Raw genomic sequence first — 9,640 nt, forward strand, 5'->3', positions numbered from 1 at the left:
TTATTTTTAACTTGAAAAGTGAATATTAAACAACTAATCATAAATCTAAGCTCCCTCTTTCTCTTCACTGTTTATTATCTGCCTCCAGCTATATAACAATATGTTATTTCAATAAGACACTTATTAAAATTACATCAACTTAATTTCAAAAGTACATAGCGGCTCTTGTCTTTTGTGTCTTTCTTCGTCTGTCTGAGGATCTCCCTGGGCCGTTGTCTTCTTTTATTCTGAGTATGTTTCATATGAAAAGGTACCCTTTGATTGAGAGACTTTCCTAATTTCTTGGCGAGCAAGATGTTAACTCTCCCAGACAGCAGTTACTCTCTGACCAATTTTTAAAATGTCTGCACTTTATATGCCCCCAACAGATCATCTCATTGGCTTGATGCTGGCAAAACAATAAATACAAATTCGATTGGGTTTTGGAATCTTGGGGTATAATTTAAACTGATAGATTAAATTTGAATTATTGTCAAAACAGCAACCAACTCCGGTCTATATTTCACAGCCAAATGTTACATTTGTTTGCTTTCCCAGTACACTCTGGGATTGCTGGCCAGTCATATACGGTACACAGGTAGTTATAAGCTCTCAGTTCAGAAGAGTGTTCTCTCCCTCTTAAAGGTACAGTACACACCTTCAACTTTATAACACTTTGGGCATTATCTTATCAGCAAGTTCATTTATTAAAGTGACAAGCAGCAGATTGTTTACATGACCTTTTTGGCTTCACATTTCAATTTCAACATAGAACAATGGCTTGTGTTTGTGAGAAGATCATGTTGCTGTGTGCAACAGACTGTCACTAATAAGATTATGCTCCCGATAACACAGATTTCCTTTGTCTGTAAATTCTGCATGAAGTGATTTGAACACCTGGAAAGGGATTTGGTTTTCCAGTGTGATTTCCATCAATGCACTTATTGGAACCTCAGGCAGACAGACGGACACAGATGGTTGCAAATTTGTTTTCCTCACTGAAGGAAGCACACATTGCCATCAGAGTGTTTGTAACAGAGGGGCACCGGCTTATTCCTGATTCTGGAGATTGTTGACTAAGTGGGTGAGATTCAGAGATCCTGTACTGCATGTGATAAGAGCTGTTTTCATTGAACTGGATATTATGACCAAAGAGATTGGCAGTATTGATGTTGGCAGCTGTCTGTGCTGATAGGAATCTAGAACAGTGGGTCACAGTCTCCGAAATGGAGAGCAGCCTGAGTGACTGAGATAAGGAGAAATGACTTCACTCAAACACCCGGGAATCTGTGATCATTTCCACTTCAAGAACGGAATCACTGACTACATTCCAGAGAATAATTTGCAATGTTTGCAATACAAAGTGGATCAAAAGATGTTGCAGAAACTGGGTGAGTTCTGAAAAGTTAACGATGATGTTACTAAAATAAACACAAATGCTGTGGCTGCTGGAAATTTGAAACAGACTGGCAGGTAATGTAGAGAGAGAGAGAAGCAGAGTTAATGTTTTCCATTTGATTAGATTAGATTATTTACAGTATGGAAACAGGCCCGTCGGCCCAACAAGTCCACACCGACCCGTCGAAGCGCAACCCACCCAGACCCATTCTCCTACATCTAACACTACAGCCAATTTAACATGGCCAATTCAGCTAACCTGCACATCCTTGTGACTGTGGGAGGGAACCCATGCAGACACAGGGAGAATGTGCAAACTCCACCCAGTCAGTCGCCTAAGGCGGGAAATGAACCCGGGTCTCTGGCGCTGAGAGACAGCAGTTCTAACCACTGTGCCACCGTGCCGCCTACAAACTTTTAATCAGAACAAAAAATGTTATTAAGCTGCAGTCAGGCTCCTGGGGCTAAATGGTAACGTTCTGTCTGTGTTGCTAAAGTTTTTTTTGGGAGAAACAATCCCCTCATTTGCTTGACTGTGGCGCTGTGATTGTGCTATTGAAACAGCAAGGACTATTTTTCTATGTCTCATTGATGTCTGGGTGTAAATTAGGGTCCATTGTTCATCGCTGACTCTGGAGGTAGTTCTGATACGTGGGAATATTCAATTTAAAATGTTGATCTTGCAAAACAGGAATATTTTCTCCCAGACAGGGAATCAGACGTCCATTACTGATCCTCACTGACCATGACAGGACTCAAAGCGAGAGATTTATTTTTGTGACTGACACAGTCAGATGTGGTATACACTAGCTCACACAGTCCTGTCCTTCCACACACCCCAGTTTCTGGACTCTGAATCAGAGGATCTCGATGGAGAAACACTTCCAGCCATTGGGACAATTCAGGAGATACCCACTATACACATTCTCCCTCAGGGGGAATCCCTGAAAGGTGGTCTGTCAGGTTCATAATGGATATTTCTTTAATATTTGCTCAGTGAATTCCCAGAACAGAGAGATTGATTGGAGGCCCAGATTGTCAGCTTGAAGAGTAGTCACTGCTTTGATGTAGGGAATGGAAGGGTATCATTTGGATTGTTCATTTCACCCATTTGTAGAGGGGGCTTTAGCTTTCACTGTGAGTGGGAGCTTGAGAGAAGCTGATTTAGCGTGGTTGTGGGGATGGTTATACAAACTTTCAGGAACGGATTAATACACCAGAGGAATGTGTCAGTATTTCCAGGGGGATCCGAGGTGGGGGGGTGAGGTGGGGGGAATGTGTCAATGTGTACAGGGGGCTCTGAGGGGCTGGGTGGGATGTACATCAATTTACAGGGGGCTCCTGTCCCCCCACCCACCCCCAACCGCGTCCAACGCTGCTCCCATCAACCACGTCTGACACCGTCTCCCCCCGCCCCCACAACACCGTACCCCCAACTCCGTGCAATGACGTCCCCGCCCAACGCCATGCAGCCCCATCCCTGCCCAACCCCGTGCAACACCGTGCAACGCCATTCCCTCCAACCCCATCCCCCCCAACCCTGTGCAAACCCATTCCCCCCCAACCCCGTACCCGTCCAACCCCATGCAACACCGTTCCCGCCCAAACCCATTCCCACAACCCCGTCCCCACCCAACCCCGTGAAACCCCACCCAACCCCGTCCCCAACCCTGTGCAATGCCCCTCCCCCAACCCCGTTCCCTCAACCTCGTGCAACGCCGTCCCCAACCCAAACCTGTTCCCCCCAACCCCGTCCACCCAGCCTTGTGCAATGCCATTCCCCCCAACCCCGTTTCCCCTCAACCCTGTCCCCCCAACCCCGTGCAACGCTGTTCCCCCCAACCCCGTGTAACGGCGTTCCTCCCAACCCTGTGCAACGCCGTTCTCCCTAACCCAGAGTAAAATCTGTCCCTCCAACCGCGTCCCCCCCCACCCAGTGCAATGCCGTTTCCCCCCCCAAACCAGTCCCACACCATTCCCCCCCAACCCCATGCAACACCGTCCCCTCCCAAAACCGTTCCCCAAACCCATTCAACACCGTCCCCCCAACCCCGAGCAACGCCGTTCCCCCCAACCCCGTTCCCCCCCAACCCCATGCAGCACCGTCCCCCCAACCCCGTGCAACGCTGTACCCTCCAACCCAGTCCCCCCAACCCTGTGCAACGTTGTACCCCCCAACGCCGTTCCCCCAACCCCGTCCCGCCAACCATGTGCAACACCGTCCCCTCCAACGCCATACCTCAACCCTGTGCAATGCCGTTCCTCGCCAACCCCATTCACCCCCAACCATGTCCCCCCAACCCTGTGCAACGCCGTTCCCCACCAACCCCGTGCAATGCTGTTCCCCCCACAACGCCGTTCCCCGAACCCCATGCAACACTGTCCCCCCAACACTGTTACCCCCAACTGTGTGCAATGCTGTTCGCGTCAACCCTCTCCAACGCTGTTCCCCCCAATGCAATTCCCCAACCCCGTGCAACGCCGTTCCCCCCCCAACCCCGTGCAACGCCGTTCCCCCCCCAACCCCGTGCAACGCCGTTCCCCCCCCAACCCCGTGCAACGCCGTTCCCCCCCAACCCCGTGCAACGCCGTTCCCCCCCCAACCCCGTGCAACACCGTTCCCCCACCCCCATCCGCCCCCCAACCCCGTGCAACGCCATCCCCCCACCCCCATCCCCATCCCCATCCCCCCAACCCCGTGCAACGCGGTTCCCCCCCCCAACCCCGTGCAACGCCGTCTTTCCCCCCCAACCCCGTGCAACGCCGTTCCCCAACCCCCATCCCCCCAACCCCGTGCAACGCGGTTCCGCCCCCAATCCCGTGCAACGCCGTTCCCCTTCCCCACCCCTATCCCCCCACCCCCACCCCTATCCCCCCAACCCCGTGCAACGCCGTTCCCCCACCCCATCCCCCCAACCCCGTGCAACGCCGTTCACCCACCCCCATCCCCCCCAACCCCGTGCAACGCCGTTCCCCCCAACCACGTGCAACGCCATTTGCGTGTGTGAGAGAATCCCAGAGTGTGTGTGTGTGTTTCCCAGAGTGTGTGAGAGAGAGCCAATCCCAGAGTGTGTGTGAGTGGGACAGAATCCCAGAGTATGCGTGCGAGTTTCCCAGAGTGTGTGTTGAGAGAGGGAATCCCAGCGCGTGTGTTGAGAGAATGAATCCCAGCGCGTGTGTCAGACTTGGAGTCCCAGAGTGTGTGTCAGACTTGGAATCCCAGAGAGTCCCAGAGTGTGTGTGAGAGAGTGAATGCCAGAGTATGAATGAGAGAATCCCAAAGTATGCGTGCGAGTTTCCCAGAGTGTGTATGTGAGAGGGAATGCCAGAGTGAGTGTTGAGAGAGGGAATCCCAGAGTGTGTGTGAGAGAGAGGGAATCCCAGAGTGTCAGAGGGAATCCCAGAGTGCGTGTGTGACAGTGAATCCCAGAGCGTGTGAGAGAGGGCAAATCCCAGAGTGTGTGAGAGAGAGGGAATCCCAGAGTGTGGGTAAGAGTGGAAATCCCAGAATGTTTGAGGGAATTCCCAGAGTGTGTGAGAGAAACCCAGAGAGTCCCTGAGTGTGTGTGAGAGTGGGAATCCCAAAGTGTGAGAGAAAGTTAGAATCCCAGAGTGTGTGTGTGAGTTTCCCAGTGTGTCTGTGAGAGAGGGCATCCCAGAGTGTGTGTGTCAGAGTGGAAATCCCAGAGTGTGTGTGAGAGCGGGAATCCCAGAGTGTGTAAGAGAACCTCAGAGCGTGTAAGAAAATCCCACAGTGAGTAAGGGAGAGTCCCAGAGTAAGTGAGAGTCCCAGTAGCCTATGGTGTGTAAGGGAATCCCAAATGTAAGAGAGATTCCCTGAGTGTGCCAGAGTGTGCGAGAGAATTCCAGTGTGTGTAAGAGAATCACAGTGTCCCAGAGTGTGAGAGAGAGAATCCCAGAGTGATGGTGAGAGAGAGTATCCCAGAGTGTGTGAGAGAGTGGGAATCCCAGAGGGTGTCTGAGAGAGGGAATCCCAGATTGTGCGTGAGAGAGGGAATTCCAGCGAGTCCCTGTGTATGAGAGAGGGAATCCCAGAGTGTGTGTGAGAGAGCGAATTCCAGAGAGTTCCAGGTTGTGTGTGAGAGAATCCCAGCGTGTGCGAGAGAGAGGGAGTCCCAGAGTGTGTGTGTGAGTTTCCCAGAGTGTGTGTGAGAGAAGGAATCCCACAGAGTCCCAGAGTGTGAGAGAGAGAGGGAATCCCAGAGAGTCCGAGAGTGTGTGTGTGTGAGCGAATCCCAGACTCTGTGAGTGCCGGAATCCCAGAGTGTGTATGCGAGTTTCACAGAGCGTGTGTGAGCGAGGGAGTCCCAGGGTGTGTGTGAGCGAGGAGAGTCCCAGGGTGTGTGTGAGCGAGGAGAGTCCCAGGGTGTGTGTGAGCGTGAGGGGGAGTCCCAGGGTGTGTGTGAGTGTGAGGGGGAGTCCCAGGGTGTGTGTGAGCGTGAGAGGGAGTCCCAGGGTGTGTGTGAGCGTGAGAGGGAGTCCCAGGGTGTGTGTGAGCGTGAGAGGGAGTCCCAGGGTGTGTGTGAGCGTGAGAGGGAATCCAACAGCGTGTGTGTGAGCGTGAGAGGGAATCCAACAGCGTGTGTGTGAGCGTGAGAGGGAATCCAACAGCGTGTGTGTGAGCGTGAGAGGGAATCCAACAGCGTGTGTGTGAGCGTGAGAGGGAATCCAACAGCGTGTGTGTGAGCGTGAGAGGGAATCCAACAGCGTGTGTGTGAGCGTGAGAGGGAATCCAACAGCGTGTGTGTGAGCGTGAGAGGGAATCCAACAGCGTGTGTGTGAGCGTGAGAGGGAATCCAACAGCGTGTGTGTGAGCGTGAGAGGGAATCCAACAGCGTGTGTGTGAGCGTGAGAGGGAATCCAACAGCGTGTGTGTGAGCGTGAGAGGGAATCCAACAGCGTGTGTGTGAGCGTGAGAGGGAATCCAACAGCGTGTGTGTGAGCGTGAGAGAGAGAATCCATCAGCGTGTGTGTGAGCGTGAGAGAGAGATAATCCGAGAGAGTCTCAGATTGTGTGAGAGAGAATCCCAGTGTGTGCGCGAGTTTCCCAGAGTATGTGTGAGAGAGTATCCCAGTGTGTGCGCGAGTTTCCCAGAGTATGTGTGAGAGAGTGAATCCCAGTGTGTGCGCGAGTTTCCCAGAGTGTGTGTGAGAGAGTGAATCCCAGTGTGTGCGCGAGTTTCCCAGAGTGTGTGTGAGAGAGTGAATCCCAGTGTGTGCGCGAGTTTCCCAGAGTGTGTGTGAGAGAGTGAATCCCAGTGTGTGCGCGAGTTTCCCAGAGTGTGTGTGAGAGAGTGAATCCCAGTGTGTGCGCGAGTTTCCCAGAGTGTGTGTGAGAGAGTGAATCCCAGTGTGTGTGTGTGTGAGTGAGAGGGAATCCCAGAGTGTGAATGAGAGAATCCCAAAGGGTGTGTGCGAGTTTCCCAGAGTGTGTGTGAGAGAGTGAATCCCAGTGTGTGTGTGTGTGAGTGAGAGGGAATCCCAGAGTGTGAATGAGAGAATCCCAAAGGGTGTGTGCGAGTTTCCCAGAATGTGTATGTGAGAGGGAATCCCAGAGTGTGTGTGTGAGAGGGAATCCCAGAGAGTCCCAGAGTGGGAATCGCAGAGTGTGTGTTTGTGATGGAATCGCAGAGTGTGTGTTTGTGAGAATCCCAGACTGTGTTTGATAGTGAATCCCGGAGTGTGTGTGAGGGAGGGAATCCCAGAGAGTCCGTGCGTGTGTGTGTGTGAGTTTCCCAGATTGTGTGTGAGAGGGGCGAGTCCCAGAGTGTCTGAGAGGGAATCCCAGAGTGTGTGAGAGAGACAGAATCCCAGAGAGTTCCTGATTGTGTGTCAGAGAATCCCAGCGTATGTGAGAGTGAGGGAATCCCAGAGAGTCCCAGATTGTGTGTGTGTGTGAGCGAATCCCAGATTGTGTATGTGTGTGAGCGAATCCCAGATTGTGTGTGTGCGTGAGCGAATCCCAGATTGTGTGTGTGCGTGAGCGAATCCCAGATTGTGTGTGTGCGTGAGCGAATCCCAGATTGTGTGTGTGCGTGAGAGAATCCCAGATTGTGTGTGAGAGAGAGGGAATCCCAGAGTGTGTGTGAGAGAGAGGGAATCCCAGAGTGTGTTTGAGAGAGGGTGTCCACGAGTTTTGGGGAGAGAAGGAATCCCAGAGTGTCCCAGAGTGTGTGTCTGAGGGAATCCCCGAGTGTGTGTGTGAGAGAGGGAATCCCCGAATGTGTGTGTGAGAGAGGGAATCCCCGAGTGTGTGTGAGAGAGAGAATCCCCGAGTGTGTGTGAGAGAGGGAATCCCAGAGAGTCCCAGGGTGTGTGTGAGAGTGGGAATCCCAGAGAGTCCCAGGGTGTGTGTGAGAGTGGGAATCCCAGAGTGTGCGTGAGAGAGCCAATCCCAGAGTGAGTGTGAGAGAGGGAATCCCCGAGTGTGCGTGAGAGTGGGAATCCCAGAGTGTGTGTGAGAGAGCCAATCCCAGAGTGAGTGTGAGAGAGGGAATCCCAGAGTGTGCGTGAGAGTGGGAATCCCAGAGTGTGTTTGCGAGTTTCCCAGAGTCTTTGTGAGAGAGGGAATCCCAGAGAGTGTGTGAGAGAGGGAATCCTAGAGTGTGTGTGAGAGAGGGAATCGCAGAGTGCGTGAGAGAGAGCCAATCCCAGAGTGTGTGGGAGAGAGGGCATCCCTGAGAGTCCCAGAATGTTTTTGTAGAATCCCAGAGTGTGTGAGAGAGAGGGAATCCCAGAGAGTTGTGTGTGAGAGGGGGAATCCCAGAGTGTGTGAGAGAGTGGGAATCCCAGAGTGTGTGCGAGTTTCCACGAGTGTGTGAGAGAGATGGAATCCTAGAGTGTGTGAGAGAAAAGGAATCCCAGATAGTCCCAGAGTGTGTGTGTGAGAGAATCCCAGACTCTGTGTGAGAGTCGGAATCCCAGAGTGTGTGTCAGACTGGGAATCCCAGAGAGTCCCAGAGTGTGTGTGAGAGAGAGAGAGAATCCGAGAGAGTGGGAATTCCAGTGTGTGTGCGAGTTTCCCAGGAGAGTGTGTGAGAGAGACAGAATCCCAGAGTGTGTGTGAGAGTGGGAATCCCAGATTGTGTGTGAGAGGGAATCCCAGAGAGTCCCAGAGTGTATGTGTGAGCGAATCCCAGACTGTGTGTCAGAGTCAGAATCCCAGAGTGTGTATGCGAGAGAGAATCCCAGAGTATGAATGAGAGAATCCCAAGGTGTGTGTGCGAGAATCCCAGAGTGAGTGTTGAGAGAGGGAATCCCAGAGTGTGTGTGAGAGAGAGAATCCCAGAGAGTCCCACATTGTGTGTGAGAAGGAATCCCAGAGTGTGTGAGATACAGGGAATCCCAGAGTGTGTGTGTGAGTTTCCCAGAGTGTGTGTGAGCGAGGGAATCCCAGAGAGTCCCCGAGTGTGTGTGAGAGAGGGAATCCCAGAGTGAGGGTAAAGGTGGAAGTCCCAGAGTGTTTGAGGGAATTCCCAGAGTGTGTGAGAGTGGGAATCCCAGAGTGTGAGAGAAAGTTAGAATCCCAGAGTGTGTGTGTGAGTTTCCCAGAGTGTTTGTGAGAGAGAGAATCCGAGATTGTGTGTGAGAGAGGGAATCCCTGAGTGTGTAAGAGAACCTCAGAGTTAGTAAGGAAATCCCAGTGTGTCCCCGAGTGTGTTAGGGATTCCTAGAGTGTGTGAGAGTATCCCAGAGACTCCCAGAGTATGAGAGAGAATCCCAGAGCATGTCAGGGAATCCCACAGTGAGTAAGAGAGAGTCCCAAAGGAAGTGAGAGAGTCCCAGAAGCCTATGGTGTGTAAGGGAATCCCAAATGTAAGAGAGATTCCCTGAGTGTGCCAGAGTGTGCGAGAGAATTCCAGTGTGTGTAAGAGAATCACAGTGTCCCAGAGTGTGTCTGTGAGTGTCCCAGACTGTGTGTGAGAGAGTCCCAGAATGTGAGTGAGAGAGAGAATCCCAGAGTGATGGTGAGAGAGAGTATCCCAGAGTGTGTGAGAGAGTGGGAATCCCAGAGGGTGTCTGAGAGAGGGAATCCCAGATTGTGCGTGAGAGAGGGAATTCCAGCGAATCCCTGTGTGTGAGAGAGGGTGTCCCAGGGTGTGTGAGAGAGAGGAAGTCCCAGAGTGTGTGAGAGAGAACATCCCAGAGAGTCCCACAATGTGTGTGAGAGAATCCCAGAGTGTGTGTGTGTGTGTGAGAGGGAGGGTGTCCCAGGGTGTGTGCGAGCGAGATGGAGTCCCAG

The sequence above is a fragment of the Chiloscyllium punctatum genome, unplaced genomic scaffold (assembly GCF_047496795.1).
Source record: "Chiloscyllium punctatum isolate Juve2018m unplaced genomic scaffold, sChiPun1.3 scaffold_202, whole genome shotgun sequence".
Classification (NCBI taxonomy): Eukaryota; Metazoa; Chordata; class Chondrichthyes; order Orectolobiformes; family Hemiscylliidae; genus Chiloscyllium; species Chiloscyllium punctatum.